This window comes from Protopterus annectens, chromosome 2.part2 (genome assembly GCF_019279795.1).
Source record: "Protopterus annectens isolate FY-2018-M chromosome 2.part2, PAN1.0, whole genome shotgun sequence".
NCBI classification, from domain to species: Eukaryota; Metazoa; Chordata; order Ceratodontiformes; family Protopteridae; genus Protopterus; species Protopterus annectens.
In genome coordinates, this window is record NC_056730.1 from 690,325,296 (window position 1) to 690,342,517 (window position 17,222).

Sequence of the window (17,222 nt, forward strand, 5' to 3'; positions counted from 1 at the left end):
CTCCACTGTGTTTCAGTACATGTCACATCTTACCCTGTACTATGTACCATCTTAGTGCACCTCCACTGCATGTCAGTCCATGTTACATCCTCCTCCCTGTACTATGTACCCTGTTATTGTACCTCCACTGCATATCAGTCCATGTCACATCTTATGCTGCATAAACCCATTAACTCCCTTCTCAGTGACTGACATGTTGCTTCCATAACCCCTTGTGTGTTCACTGTAGTCCTGAGGTGCAATACTGTTAGTCCTGTCTGCTGTCAGTCTGTCATTGTAGCAAGGCACTCTGCTATGCACTATTTATAATCCCTATGATGCTCCTCATAGAAGTATTCAGTATATGACAACCACAGCTCTTATCCTCTAAAGGTGTCCTCCTAGTACCATACTTAATGCTAATCAGATGGTTCAGCATGGCTGTTTGTGAGTTACAGTTATAACACAATGCCATATCACCCATAATCCATGCCACTATGCTCATGTTTGCCTGAGAGTTCATGCATAGTGAACACACTTGTACAAGGCCAGTTTGAAGTCCGTCCCTGCTACTGGTCATCTGCACTGAGCTATTGTCAATGTGCTTTGCTCTACCATGTTTCCCATCATCAATGCAAGCAGCTGTGCACACTGGGCTGCCATCATTCTTCTGACAGAGTGGACATAGTCATTTCAAACACTGAGTATCTCACATCTTCCATGTGTATGTGCATATGGGGGACCTGTAGTTAAAAATTGCTGATTGCCTAAAGCATACTTAATTCACCATTATATGAAATATTTCCCTGACAATTGTTACAGATATGGTGTGAGCCCCAGGAACATCTGTTTGAGCCAGAAGGAACTACCTACTAAATCTTTTTACATGTTGTGAATTTGTCCTGGAACAAAGAAAAAAAGCTACCGTGGGTTTTTAATTTGCTCATCAAATTTTATAGAAAGAATAAAGACATCATGCAGGTTACAGTTTTGCACTCTTTGGTCTATCCTGATAGTTTATAGTTTTTGCTGTGAAGTTAACCAGCTAAGTATTGCTCACATAATGATATATGCAAACTGTGAAAACCTTATGTTTTGTAACCAATCAGAACCATAATTAAGGATTATGTGTCTTGCATGATAAAGCATTATATATGAAGTTGTTATCCACTTTAGTTTTCCTTTATTTGCATGGTTAAACACTCTGACAATCTCTTTCCAGCTCTGATGGAACATAAAACCATTCCACTACATAAATAATACAGGACGTGATCATTTATAGTCAGAGTACATATTAGGATTTGTTGTGCAGTCCCTTGCTAGATACTGTAGAGAAGATGCTGTCTGTGCAGTGCAATTGTGGACATGTTTAAGAACATTGCCCCAACAAAAATGTTTTCTAAATTCTGGACTCATTGTTTTAAAAGCAAGTAACATAAGTTGCAAATCCTGAACTCATCTTAAAAACAAAATGCGAGTATTTTTGGCATAAGTCACACCCTAGTGTTATGCAGAAAAGGAAAGAAGTACATTTTGATGGGAAACATGTGACATTTATGTGAAGCTCTCCTATAATGCCATACTGTCTGTAAATAGCACTCAACCTGTCAGTAAACTGTGCCATTTTTTTTTTTTTTTTGCTTTTGCATTTATTTTCATAAGACTGCTGAATACATTCATTGCATAACTTCTTTCTTAATAAGTTGGGTCCTTTTACTCTCATCAACAAAAAGCTCAAAAGAGCATTAGTAAAATGACATTCCCTTCTTTTGTCTGAAACTGTCATTCGATGTCACAATACCTGTAACATAGCAGCATCAAACTTGTCTGTAAACTATGCCAGATTTTTTTGCAAGTGACATTGTTTACATAAAGTTGCTTATTAGTTTTCTTGTGTAACTGCAAATAACCTGAATATCCTTCTTCTCACAGTAAAATAAAAGTTCAAACAAGCATTAGTAAAAGGATATCCACTTCATGCATATACTAAAAATGATAATTATTAAACATGAACATACACACAATTTCCTAACAGAAGGTCAACATAATCTTGTTAAATTATTTTAGTATATAAAGAAGTAACCTAACTTGTGATTAGTGCTTAATAGATCAAATGAACTTTAGTTATACACAAAGGGTTGAACCAATGTCTGTTGAGGATAAAGACTACAGGAACACTGATGTAATGGTAGGTAAGAACAGTGATGTAAGAACAGAAAGGTAGTAAGAAAATTTGAACAGAAATAAGCACCTCATTACCAGCTGGAATAAATACAATAAGTGCTTCCATCCATCCATCCATACAAACGTAAATGCTGCAACTACAGCAATAAAATACAGTAACAATGTGCCCCCACTGCAATCATTTTATCAAATGGGTACACGGTTCAACATGATATAAAAAATTAATAACAATTTTGCCTGGATTCGCAGCACTGAAAATGGTTTCCATCATCTGCTACTGACACTGATAAACCAACAAGCAGTTTGCTAGAAGCTTCAAAATTAGTTCTCCTATTGCAATATATGTTCTCTAATGCTGCCTTGCTTCAGACAGCTTAACAACAGGTTCATTAATACTACAGATGTCTGCCACTGGCTGATTTCTACCTTCCATCTATCTGCTTATTGAATTTAAAATATAGTAAGGCTCTTAAAATGTTTATTTCCATTCATATTATCTTCATGAATTCTAGTTTTCGTTGATTTTCAAGTCTTCTATCACTTAGACATTGCTGCTGCAAGCCTTCCCTGAGATTCATGAAAATTTGTGTAGGCTTTGCACAAAGCCTACATGATGTTTAAATGTTAACAAGATGAACAGCAAAGCTAATCCCACATGCATGTTGCTGAGTGTACTGTACACATAAATGTAACATATGAATATGAAAATAACTAACAGGGGATATGAAACGGCAAGAGAACTACAATACATGGGTTACCAGACAAGAGAAGTGTACCGAGGATGAATGCATAGAAATCAAAGAGATGTATACAGATGTACAGAAGAGGGGAGAGTAAATGCTCAAATTCTGCTATGATTAGTGATCTGAAGGTGCTTATGCCATAAAGACAACTTTGTAACAGAGAATAAATAATGGTGGTCACAATTCCTGTGACAATGAACATAAATAAAAGCAGACATGGCATTATTTGATGTGGCAGTTACACAAAATCTCATTGTATCAGAGGGAAATTACATGACATATGAATGTCATTGACATGCTGAGTTGAGATGACAGTTAGCAAGGACAGTACACACATAATGGGATATCTGCACAGTGTGCATTATGTCCATATAATGTTGGAAAATAGGAAGCCACAATTCCCTTTTGCAAAAATGTAACCCATGCCACCAATATCAACACTGAGATGTGTATTAACACTGAGCTACACAGAAAGAGGCTGAGCACATGTAAAAGGAAGATCACCCCTGAAGAGGAATTATGCACCTCAATATTATAATAGTTATGCATCCCATATGCAGGTGTGTGTTGTGTTACAAATGTGGGAGTAGAGTGTGATACACGTAATACTCATACGTAAGGCACCCCTGCCTGATACAGTTATTGTACCAAAAAACAACAACAGAGGCAAACCTTATATCATGATGCAATGTATTCCCCAGAGCTGTGTATTTTTGACATCTGCTGCAGGAGGTAGCAATGGTATTATGATAAACAAATGAAATAAATGTGTGAATTAAGAAAGGATACCTGGAAATGAATATCATATTAGCATGTCAGATTGATGACAATTAAATGGGCATGCTCCTGTGCACTCACATGTGATCAGTCCTGTATCAATGTTCTGTGGTCAAGGACGGCTTTTCTGTATGTCTGCACATGCCATCCAAGAACTGGAGCACACACGTGTATACCGCAATACTCAATGCAGGTGCATTGGTACTGCTCTCACCATTAAATTGGCAGAACAAATGTGCAATTTCAGGAAATCCAAAGCTAAGTTCATGTATGTGTTTGTGTAACATATCAAGAGATGACACTGATGTGATATAATCATTGTTACGTGTCATCAGTATGTTCATACATAATAAATCCCAATGCTCAAATTGAACGTTAAGCTGGGCCATACCTCTCAACCTCATAGCACAAGAAATCTGGACAAAGCCAAAAATAATGAGGGGACACAGGTCAGCAAATAAGGGCAAATTTCAACTATTGTTCTTATAAACTTAGAAAATGGCTGGAATGAAAGGTCTTCTGTCAGCATGCATTTTCTGAAGGATATGATATCTACAACGTAAATGTGTGTCAGTACTCACTGACTTCAGTCTTCAATGATTTTCCAGAAAACCACAATTTTTATGAGGAACAGACTAAAAGAATAAGGAAAAATCTTTGCATCCTGTAAGTATCTGGAGAATTGAGAGGTATAACTGGTGTACAACTCATTCAAATACCAAGACAGCTATTAATCCCATTTGCCACAGTGGAATTGTTATCACAGCTATGTGAATTCATTCAATCAGCTATAATTTATCTGCTCATAAATTTCAATCTGCAAAAAGTAGATAGGGATGTCCTCTGTCACTCTATGTGTACAAAGAATAATTGGGAGAGAAATGTCTTCCTTGCAGAACAGTTAAGGACACAAATGTTTACAATCACTCAGTGCTGGTCTGCAACACTTGCCTAAGCACTGACAAAATCAACACCACAGTAGTATCAGTGAATACCCCATGGTAAAGTGCATCACCAAATGTCATATGCATGGCTATATGAAAGCATTGCATCATGTGTATGAATCAATGACTATGTGTCCCTGTAATTACTTAGAAAGAGTCTTGTTATATGTCAAAGAACATTGCCTGATGCTAGGTATACCCAAACACACATGTAGCCACCTGCTGTTGTCACTGTGATGGTAGAACAACAATTATGTTCAATAATCTAATATTGGAAAACATACCTTAATTAGGCAACAACATAGAATGTATCATCTTGTGTCCTCAGTCCCAAGGAGGTGTTTCACTGCAATTGTGATATAATGACAATCTATTTAAATGACAGCATCAGTTTTCAATACATCCTTTCCAAAGGAAATGTGGAATAAACTCTTATAACAGGAAACATCTACACCTGAACATAGCACATTTGGATGACAACACTGTTAAGGACATGTACATCAGCTATAAGCAGTGATGTTGGAACTTTAATTATATAGTTAACATCACAAGCTAATGAAGGTTTGATGAAACACAGGGGCAACTACAGATTTATTTGATGCCTGTGACACTGCAAATTTCAAAGAATGACATCACCATTATATACTACTTTCATTTTCTTCTAAAAAGTGGCTGCCGAACACATTGTATAGATATACCTCATCTCTCTCTCTCTCTCTCTCTCTCTCTCTATATATATATATATATATATGTGTGTGTGTGTGTGTGTGTGTATATATATATATATATATATATATATATATATATATATATATATATATATATATATATATATGTATATTTGCAGCCTGTTCTGCACAGTAAGTGAAAGAAACTCACTACCACAGATGACAGTCATTCCTGCATTCAAACTCCCTACCTATATACTTAAACAACCTACACACAAGTGTATTGTAAGCACATGCCACAAGAGAAATCTGACTGCATGTCAGCCATACTATCAGCTGTGTCATGCAAAAGAGATGTGTGTGCAAAATTGACTTCTACAGCTATGCAAAATTCTAAATGTTGTCAGTACTAAGAGGTGTAATACACTCTAATATCCATTTATACACCCATGAACACACACACACACACACACACACACACACACACACACACACACACACACACACAAGAAGTTTCCAGTGTAAAGCACTAAGAAATGGCACTGCTACTCACCATGCTACTGTGGCAATGAGCAGTTGCTTTTACACACCTCCTCTTCCTGCAAAACTACCAAAAATAGACACCTATCGTGAGCAAGTTCTATGTTTGTGATGACAAATGAAAGGAATTAAGGCAAATTAACAAGTAACAATTTCCACATACACAAACATAATGATAGTGCCAATAACGGTTATGAGAGAAAGTGAAATAATTTATAGCCATCTTGTTACTGTTGCACTGCAGTCTTCTCCCCCACCACCACTGCACAAACACAATCATAAGAACAGCACTAGTTGTACACTGGTTTCAGCAAATAGCAGTACATTGTGTGACACTAGTACTGCCTCTCCAGATCAGTGACTGCTGTTTAGCAGTGGTCAGGAGTAATGCATGTCTCTCACTGACCTTGACTTCACAGAATATCCCTGATTTTGCCTCATGCTTTTCCCTGTCCCTTGTAAAAAAAATGATATGTTGATAAATCATTCACTGTTGCAGCCACTCAGTAATGCCAGACATGAATTTCCCTCTTCCTATTATCCAAAAAAAATATGTTAATGGAAAACTGAAGAAGCGTGTGTTACAACACGCGAAAGCACTTATCTTTTTTGTCTGCAGTGTTTTAATAAAGAGACCTTAATTTTTGAAGCAGTGGATTTTCGTTTTTCAACAGGACTTTTGCTGTGGTGAGCCTACCGGTGTTTTTTTCTACATTCTGCTGTTTTATCTGGAGGCTCGTAGAGTGGTGTGGTTTCTTTTGGTCGATTAATGGAAAACATGTTGTTCTATTAACTTAATGTGAATTAATACGATAGTTCAAAAATGTTTCTGATCTTGCTCTTTTATTCTGCCATTATTGTTGGCTTTGTCCAAAATTCTTAAGCAAGTAAGTTGAGAGTTTTAATATCTAGTGTCCTGCCAATAATTATGAAGCTCCCTCAAACAGAAAACCATCCCTGAAGATTGGAGAATCTCAGACAAGCACTGAGAGTGGACACTCTGGACATCTACCATCTAGTGCTTACGTTGCTTACTCAGTAATTACTGGCTTTATCTTAAGGTAATAGCATAATACTGTTTAAGGTAAAGCACATAATCTGAGAATGAATGAAGAATCCTAAGAACTGTCAATGCTTCTCCTCCATTAAAATTAAAAATAAATCTGATTGTATTTACAATGCTGGTGGACATTTTCTCCACTAAAACTAACATAGTCAAGGATGATTAGGTGTCCCCCTGCAGTCGTAGGTATCATGGGTGCCTAAAGCCAATTATGGTGTTAGTTTTCATGGAGAAAATTTCCACCAGCTGGATTTAACAAAGTCAAGGGCACTATGTCAATGGTAAAACATTTAATGAAATTATGAAGACTGCTTTTCAGAAAGCACTTTTACTACAATCAGATTTATCTTGAATTTTAAAGGAAGAGAAGCCGTGCCAATCCTTAGGAAGAGAAGCAGCACTGATCCTTAGGAAGAGACGTAGTGACGATCCTTCGGATCATTCATTCTAAAAGTTATTATTATCCACTCAGTTTACTAAGTACACAAGACCTCTGTGCTAGCTTTTGTTGGTCTGACAAATGTAACAAAATCTCAGAATAAGACATCTTGCTGTGGTTGGGCACCCAGCAACCTCAGGTTCACTTGTGCCTAAAGACAGCTGTGATAGCTCTGGTTCTCTGTCACTACCTTTATGCAAATTCATCAGTTTTACCCTGTGTCATCCGCTCTACTTGCCCACCATTTCATCAGTTTCCTATCAACCCCATTTTCACAAGTTTAATCTGGTAAAAAATAGAATCACAGACAACACACATGGACAGAAATGTCCCATATGAAAGTCTCTTCTTTTCGTCCTCAGCTTTTGTGCTGAGTTTGGCATCATGCACCAATACTGAGTGACGGTGAATGGCAGTTCATGTTTTATTGTAAAACAGGGTCAGTTGTTGCCAACACCTGCAGTAGTCCAGTTATCATCACTCAAAGATGATTAAGCATGCTGCACTATACGAATACAGAGTAAAGGCAGTACTTTGCAATAGTTACTCTAATAGTTTTTTTTTAGTACTGGATGTAACAAAATGCTCTGTGGTGTGTTGACAGAAATCACATGCAAACACACACACACACACACACACACACACACACACACACACACACACACACACACACACACACACACCACAGGAGAGCTCTGACTTTAAGTGGTGTGAGAGTGCATTATCAAATGATGACCTTATTAGTGTGTTGCATTTAATGACAGATTGAAAAGGGGATGAGGGATTGATCTCAACAGGTAAATATTTCTCATGAGTTGGAGACAAATGAGCGCACCTGTTGAAATAATCCTCCAGGGATGGAATGGATCCAGCATCACACATGATTAGTGATGTGAAGGTGTTACATCACAAAGATAATTTTGTAATAATAAAATTTCACAATCCATATGTCAAAATAAATAATGATGGTCACTATTCATGAGGTAATCTAGGTAAAAAAAAGCAGACATGATATTATATGATGTGGCAGTTGCACAAAATCACATTGTAACAGAGGGAAATTATATGATATATGAATGTCATTGACATGCTGAGTTGAAATAACAGTTAGCAAGGATAGCACATGCACAATGGGATATATGCACAATGTGGATTACATCCATATAACATGCTGCAAAATAGAAATGGCATCACAGAAATCTGACTTATACAGTGTGTGTGTGTGTGTGTGTGTGTGTGTGTGTGTGTGTGTGTGTGTGTGTGTGTGTGTGTGTGTGTGTGCCTGTGTGAGTAAAAATAGCTGATTTTTATATGTACACATTTGCAATAATGCTGGACACATACATAACTCTTCTGGATAACAGTAAAAATGCATTTAAGAAATAATTATCTTTTAAAAATAAGGCATGAAATAATCACAGAACATTCTGAGTTTTAAAACTTCTAGGGGTCTGGTGGCCTCCACATCTCAGGCTGTAGAATTGTATTTTTCCATGAATATAGTGGTGGCCTCTGCCCTCAGCTGCCACAGCCTTCCTAAAATCAGCTCAGAAATGGTTGCTGTAGCTTGTGTATGGGGATGAGGATTGCATGATCATTGCTATTTTAATTTTTCCTACAATCAAACTTCAAAGGCATGCATAGGAGGTTATCATAGGTTGTGTTGGGGCTGGGGACAGTATACTCATTGTTTCTTTTACATTTCTGACAGACCTCAGAAGTGGGCAAAGAAATGTGCTATTGCTTGTGTAGTGGCACTGTAGGGTCTAGGAGCAGCAAGTTGGAATACATTACTGTGATCATTATTGTTGCACTTTCCTCACAATTACACATCAGGCAAACATACAGGTGGTTGCCTTTGCGGCAATGGTGCAACGTATGAAGGTGTGCTAGATTTAAGTATGACTGCAGTCACTTTTTGTTTATTATTTGCATTTTTTTCTGGGATAGTCCACTGGGCCTAGGAGTGGCAATTTAAAGTGGAGGCCCTGGAGATAAAAGCTCCACATATTACATATGCATTTGTTTAAAAGCCTTTTCTAATTTTTTTGTAGTCATCTAAAGCTGTTTTAAGTGTATTTTTTTTTACTGTTTGTAGTCGTTTAAAGCTGTTTTAAGTATATTTTTTACTGATTTTGCCTTATCTTTTCAAAAAAAATTTTTTTTCCTTGTTTCCCACCTTTCTAAGCTAGTGCAGTCCAGTTTTCAGGCTAGTGCTGAATTCATGGCTGTGTTACAAGTTTCTGAGTTGCCCATGCCTTACTTGGATAGAAGGAGGTTTCTCTGTTCACCTGTGAGAGAGGGAGCTTTGAGCAGCCAGCTGCCCTGGAGGAGTGGTTCCAGCCCAGAAGTTAGTAGTTTATAGGCCATTTTGGGCTAATTTCTATCTCTTTCATTTCCCTGCTGTAAAAACTGCATTTCTACGGTTTTGCACATCCAGGCAGCACCGGTTAGCTAGGGCTAAATTATTCCTGGCTCCACCAAGTCTCCTCTTCAGTTTTTTCTTCGAAAATAGTCTAACTCTCAACCTAAGCACTTAAAAAGCATTCTACAGTCCAGCACTTGCTCAGACCTAATAGCAAGCACTAATATACCCTGACACTTGATTGCCCAGCAGGGCAAGGCTCATTATTCACCCCTCACCAACCAAGTGACTAAGCAGCTCTCCCTACTATTCAGGCATGACCAAAGGGCAATTTCAGGTATACTCTCCAGTCCAGCTGGTGAACATAGGTATCCTGAGGCAATGTTACAACTGCCTCATGTACACAGACAGCCCTCTCCTCCGACCACAAAACATTAACATATGTGAGAGATGCAATTATATAGCTAAACTGGAGGCTAAGCTCTCTCCACCCAAGACTGGAACAAGCAGTTATGAGGCGAAGGTTAACACTTGCACCACACATCCAGCCTCACACAGACATACTAAACCAGCACTGGCAAAAAATACACATAAATACAGAAAATCATACTCGGAGGCTCTAAATAAAAACCTGAAAAAGCATCAGAGACCTTCAAAGCAGACACCCAAAAAAACTGCACCTCCTGTCACAAACCAGACAACACATAAAGCACAAAATCAGTGTGCCGCACAATCACAGCCCCTATAGCAAAGTAACATACCTAACACACTAGTAATAGGTGACTCTATAGTCAGGCACACTGACGTCCCACTCACTAGGCTGGACAAGGAGAATGTTACTGTTAGCTGCCTGTCAGGAGCCAGAAACTGCCATGTAACACAAGCACTCAGGTCACTCCAGAACAAGTACAAATATGACTCTGTTATTGTTCATGTTGGTGTGAATGACCTGAGACGTACCTCCCTGGATTACATGAAAAGAGACATGGAAGAGCTCTCTGATCATGTAGCCCAGGCGGGTATGACCCTGACCCTGAGTAGCATCCTGCCCTCACCAAGAATGATACTGCAGTATAAAGAAAAAATTATCAATTTCAACAATCGGCTAAGCTTCCGGTGTCATTGAAAGGGGATCAAGTGTCTGTCAGCCTGGGATGACATGCTCAACAAGCCTCATTGCTTCACAAGAGATGGCTTGCACCTGTCAACCCTAAGCTTTTGAATACTGGCCAAGGCTCTTGCTGCCCCCATAGTGCCTTTTTTAGGCAAGGCTCAAAAGTCAAACCCACCTCCGTGAACAGCGCAAATAAAAAATGAGGGTTATGCTACTCAACACCAGGAGTTTAAATCTCAAAATGCACGCACTCGAAGCACTACTCAGTATGGAGAATGTTGACATCTGTGCAGTAACCGAAACCTGGTTCAAGGCCCCACAGAGCACCCCAACACTACCGGGCTACAACTCATACCACACATTTCGGCCACAGAACATGGACCGAAACACAAAAAGAGGGGGGTGTATCCATATTCATCAAAGATACCTACACCTCCAGGTTAGTGGCACAGCATGAGACCTCTGAGATCATCCATGCGCAACTAACATTGAACAAATCTGCAATGCAAATTGTGGCCTGCTGCAGATCACCCTCCATGACCAGGATCACCACTTCGCCTTTCTGGAGACACTGGAAAACATGAAGGCCTTACTGAGCACCCAGATATTGGGTGATTTCAATTACCTACCATTAACTGGGAAAACTACTCAAGTACAAATTCACAGGTCCAGCGCTTCCTGGAATTTATCAACTCAAATGCCCTGGATCAGCTGGCAAACTCCCCTACCAGACGTGAAAACATATTGGACCTGGTCATCCCCAACATGGTGGCAGGTGTTCTGCACCGAAGGTCAACCCGTCACTGGTTTGATCAGACCATAAACTAATTACTCTGGATGTCAACACCACACCACCAACCTCAAACAAGGAAACCACAGTGAAAAACTTTTCTATAGCAAATTTCACCTTACTTAAGACAGAGGTAGTAAGTTTCACAGCCCCCACACTAAAGGATAACAGTGTCCAAGATGCAGGAACCTTTACAAATGCACTCTATGAGCACCTACAAGGATGCATGGATCATGCCATCCCTAGCAAAACCAAGACTCACTCCCCTAAGAGAAGGAAACCAGTCTGGTGGACCCCTGCCATAAACAGGCTATACAATAGAAGGAGGAAACTAGTTCAGAAAAAAAGCAAATCCCAAGAAAGAAAGACATCCCTGATCAGTATCAGTAAGAAACTAAGGTCCTTCATAAAATCATCCAAGGCTAACTTTGAAAGAGAAATAGCCAAGGATTCGAAAGATAACCACACAGCTTTCTTTAGCTATGTCAAAAATCTAAGTGGCAACTCACAGATATGTTCTGAGCTAGTGCAAAATAGCATAAAATATACTGAACCTACTGATATTGCCAACATCATGGCAGATAGATTCAGTGCAAACTTTACCCCCCTCTCACCCAAAAAAGAACCCACAACAATACCAGAAAAGTGTAGTGTCCCAGAAATCACAGACGCACAGGTGAAAACAACCCTTTTAAAAGCCAAAAGCACAGCGTCAATGGGGCCAGATGGTGTCCCAGGCTGCGTCTTGCATGAACTACAGAATGAACTAACCCCCCCACCTAAACACACTGTTCAAGCTCAGCCTCCCCACAGGCTACATGCCCATAGAATGGTGCACAGCAACAGTTATTCTGTTCCACAAAGGAGGGGCCACAACTGACCCTGGTAACTATCTCCCCATAAGCCTGACTAGCCTGGTCTGCAAGGCTATGGTGCGCATCATCATGAAACTCATTAACAAAGACATTGGGAACCTCCAAACACTTGACCCGACCCAGTTCGACTTTGTTAAGGGCATAGCATGCCTACTAAACCAGGTTGACTTCTTTGAGACAGTCACCATGGCCATAGATGAGGGGAAGGTGGTTCACACAGCCTACGATGAGGGGAAGGTGGTTCACACAGCCTACCTTGACCTTGCCAAGGCTTTTGACACCAATCCCCACTAGGGAATTATAGAAAAACTCACCAGCCTGAACATAAACCCCTACATCACAAGATGGGTTGCCAACTGGCTTACAGACAGAACACACACAGTTAGAATTGTGGGCTCCAGGCCCGACTCTAAACCAGTCCCAAATGGTGTCCCACAAGGCTCGGTCCTGGGACCCCTACTGTTCGGCATATACTTCTCAGAAGTATGGGCAAACACAGGAAGACTATGGCTAACCAAGTTTGCCGATGACTGCAAACTGGGAGACAGAATTGTCTCTCCGGCTGACATGGACATTCTCCAAAAGGGCCTTACTGAGACGGACATGTGGTGTCAAAGTCATGGTCTCAAGCTAAATGCTAAAAAATGCATAGTCATCCCATTTGGGAAAAGCAAAACACCCATGAATTACCACATAGGTGGCAGAGCCCTTAATACAGAAGAGGTAATAAGAGACCTGGGGACCCAGGTAGATAGTAATCTCTTCAGTGACAAAATCATATTGCCAAAGTAGTTAGGAAATCCATCTATGTAGCCCATTTAATTACTAAAAGGTTCACATCTAGAAATAAAGAGGTTATAGTGTCCCTCTACTCATCACTCATCTGACCCATCATAGAGTACAATGCCCCATTTGGGATGTACCTCAAAAGACACTTCCAACAGCTGGAAAGATCACAAGAGTACCTCACCAAGAGGATTACTGGCCTGAAACATATGTCCTATGCAGCCCGACTGGAAAAACTCCGGCTGTACTCAGTCGCATATCGCTTACTCAGAGGTGATCACTGCCTGACTTACAAAGCCATGTCCAACTTAGAATTTATAGACATGCTCCACCTAAAGAAATCCAAGTCACTGCGAACCACTCGCTCTAGTGAGCTAAACCTCGCCACAACAATAAATAGAACATGCTGGAGGGATAGATTCCTGTCACAGAGCCTCCTCAAGCATTTGGAACAAAATTCCTAACTACATTAGGCAGAGCCCCTCACTAACACTCTTCAAGAGAAACCTTGACGAGTGGATGGGTAACAGAAAATACAACCCTGGGATCACTTCATTGGCTCTTCTTGACAGAGGCTCAGTTAATTAATCAATGGGGCAGCAAAAGCTGACACACTCTGGCTAGGCTTATAAATGCCCTCAGGCAGATAGCCGAGAACCTATCTATGAACCTATTGATGAGATACATTTACATTTTGACTGTTAACAGATTCAAGTTACTAGTAAGCAACGTTATACAAAATACAAAAATAACTGATTTGCATTCAGGTACAATATATACATGTTGATATACGTTTCGAATTAGGCTTTCTTTTCTTTAAATTTCATCTTGTAGCTGAGGATGCATAAAACTGAGAGGGAGAAGAGTTAAATTACGTGAAGATAGATACTTCAAAGTGAAAAGTTGTTAGAAGAGGTTTTTAGTTTCATGTAATGCTGGAAGAATTATTTGAGCATGTACAGAGCCATAGTTTGGAGAGGTATTCTTGCAGAGACTTCATGAAAATGGTGTGCTTAGAAGTGGCTCTGATTGTGATGGGTAAGGAATTCCACACCTTGGCTATAGCAATGGAGTAAAGAGCTTGGCCAGCTGTAAGGTTGGGTAATTCTAACTTTTGAAGACATTTATTTTCTGATCTGAGTTATCTAGCGGGGTTGTAGGGGGACATTAGTGAGGCTAGGAATGGGCAGTCTTCTGGTTTAGTTATGATTTTATGTGCAGTGGTGAGCTTTATGTAAGTTAGGAAGTGAGTTAGTTTGAGTCAACTGCGTTTCTGAAGGGATATACAGTGATGGGAGGTATGTGTAGCATTGTTGGCAAATTTTGCTGCTTTATTGCAACAAGATTCAAGTTTGTTTTTTAGAAAGAGTTGAATGCCTGTGAGCAGGCGGGTACCATATAGTAGAGATAGCAAAGGAAAGAAGGATGTTAGGGTATTTTTGGCTGAGTGATTGAGGTAAGTTATGTGTCTGTAAAGCAGACCTAACTTTTGGTGTGTCTTTCTGATGTTGTTTAGGATATGAAGGTCAAAGGAGAGATTTTCATTGATAGTAACTTCAACGAGTTTAATGTGGGGCACTACTTTGATAACAGTGCTGTTCTGAGACTGAATAGTAAATTCTGACTGGTTTATGGAGGTGGATCTTTTAGGGGTGAAAATAAGTAGTTTGGTTTTGTTAGCATTTAGGGCTAGGTGGTTGTTTGTGCATGTTTCTGTGGATGGGAAGGTGATCTGAGTTAGTTTTTGAAATTCACTGGTGGAATAGGCAGAGCAGATGATAGTGGGATCATCTAGGTATTGGATAAGTGACGTTTTGGACATGGAAGAGTGGACATCATTAATAAATATGCTGAAAAGGAGGGGCCCAAGTATAGAGCCTTGTGGAACTACTGTTGATATTGGGAAATAAGGTGAGAAGTATTGGTCCCATGTTGTTGCTAGTTGTCTATTTGTATGGTAGTTAAAGAACCAATCTAAGATTGTGGAGGTGAGATTCCTAGGTTAGATAGTTTAGTGAGTAGTAGGGGATGTGAGATGATATCAAATGTCTTTGCTAGGTCAAGGAATACATTTTCCCTGTGTCTCTTGCAAGGTTTACAGTGTCCAAGAATGATATAAGAGCAGTGGTGGTACTGTGTCCAGATCTGAAACTGTGTTGTGTGGAGGATAAGATTTTATTGTTTAGGAGGTGCTTTAGGAGTTGATTGTGGACATATTTTTCTAGAATTTTGGACAGATGGGAAATGATTGCTGTGGGTTGGAAACTGATGAAATCTATGTTGGGTTGGGAGGGTGGCCTAATGGTTAAGGTGTTTGCCTTACAAACACAAGGTGCAAGGTTTGAGACTCACAAGGGATAATTGGCTAAGCTTAAAATGGCTCGCAAGGGCAGTTAGCTTAGTACTAATCTATGAACCTATGAACCTATGTTTTGGCTGCCTTTATGTAGTGGGAGAATAAAAGCTTTTTTCCAGATAGTGGGTACTTGGTGTTCTTGGAGAGATCTATTGATAAGTATGCTAACTGGATAGGCTATAGACTTTGCTGACATCTGTAGGTATGCTGGGGGTAGGTTATCAGGAAAATATTTACATGGTTTGAGTTTAAGAAGTAGCTTCCAAATAGCTGAGGCAGGGATGGGGAGAAGTGGAAGTCTGGTGTGGAGTTTATATTTGGTGAGTGTGCTGTGATATTTATTTGAGGGATGTTTCCTGTAAGTTTAGCAATGAAATATATAAAATATGAGTTGGATATTGTGGCAATTTCTGTGGGGGATTTGTCTGGGTCAAGACAGGGGTTGTTAGTGGATTATAGGTTAAGTAGGGTTGAGATTGTATTCCAGAATTTCTTAGGGTTTTTTTTACGGTATGTTTGGTTCATAGGTTCATAGGTTCATACTAGGCTATCTGCCCTGGGGCAATTATAAGCCTAGCCCGATTCTGTATGGCTTACGCCACCCCTTGATTTGAGTATACTGTGCCCTTTTTAAGGTTTAGTTTGCTGTGCCTCTGTCTAATAGTGACACGGGAGTAATCCCTGAGACAAACCTATGATCCCTCATCCACATATCGAGATTCTTCTTGAAGAGATTCAGTGAGGTGCTCTGCCTCACATGAACTGGAATTCTATTACAGAGTGAAGGGAGCCTCTGGGTTATGAACCTGTCCCTCCAGCAAGTTCTATTTATTTCTGTGCTGAGGTTCAAGTCCCTCGAGCGTGTGGCTCTATGGGATTTAGATTTACTGAGGTGGAGCATGTCCATTAATTCTGGATTTGACATAGCTTTGTATGTCAGGCATAGATCGCCTCAAAGTAGGCGGTATGCAACTGAGTAGAGCTGAGTTTTTTTAATCGAGCAGCATATGGCATCTGTTTGAGGCCCTTGATCCTCTTGGTGAGATACTTTTGGGGTCTTTCTAATTGCTGCAGGTGTCTGGTAAGGTACATCCCAAAAGGGGCATTGTATTCTATGATGGGCTTGATGAGGGATGAATAAAGGGGCATGATTACCTCTCTTGATCTAGATGTGAAACCCTTTGTGATGAGGTGGGCTATGTAGAAGGTCTTTCTAACCACTTTGGCAATGTGGTTTTCAAAGGAGAGATTGCTATCAACTTGGGTCCCCAGGTCCCTAATAACTTTCTCTGTACTTAATGGGTTTCTGCCTATGTGGTAATTTGTGGGCACATTGTTTTTGCTAAAGGGTATGACTATACATTTTTTGGCATTTAGCTTTAAACCATGGCGCTGGCACCAGTTATCTGTCTCTGTGAGACCTTTTTGAAGGATGTTTGTGTCAGCTGGAGAGTTGATTATGGCGCCCAGTTTGCAGTCGTCTGCGAACTTGGTGAGCCATAGTCCTCCCACGTTTGCCTGTACCTCGGAAAAATATATACCGAACAAGAGAACCTTCCCTTCATCTATGGCTTTGGTGACTGTTTCAAAGAAGTCAAC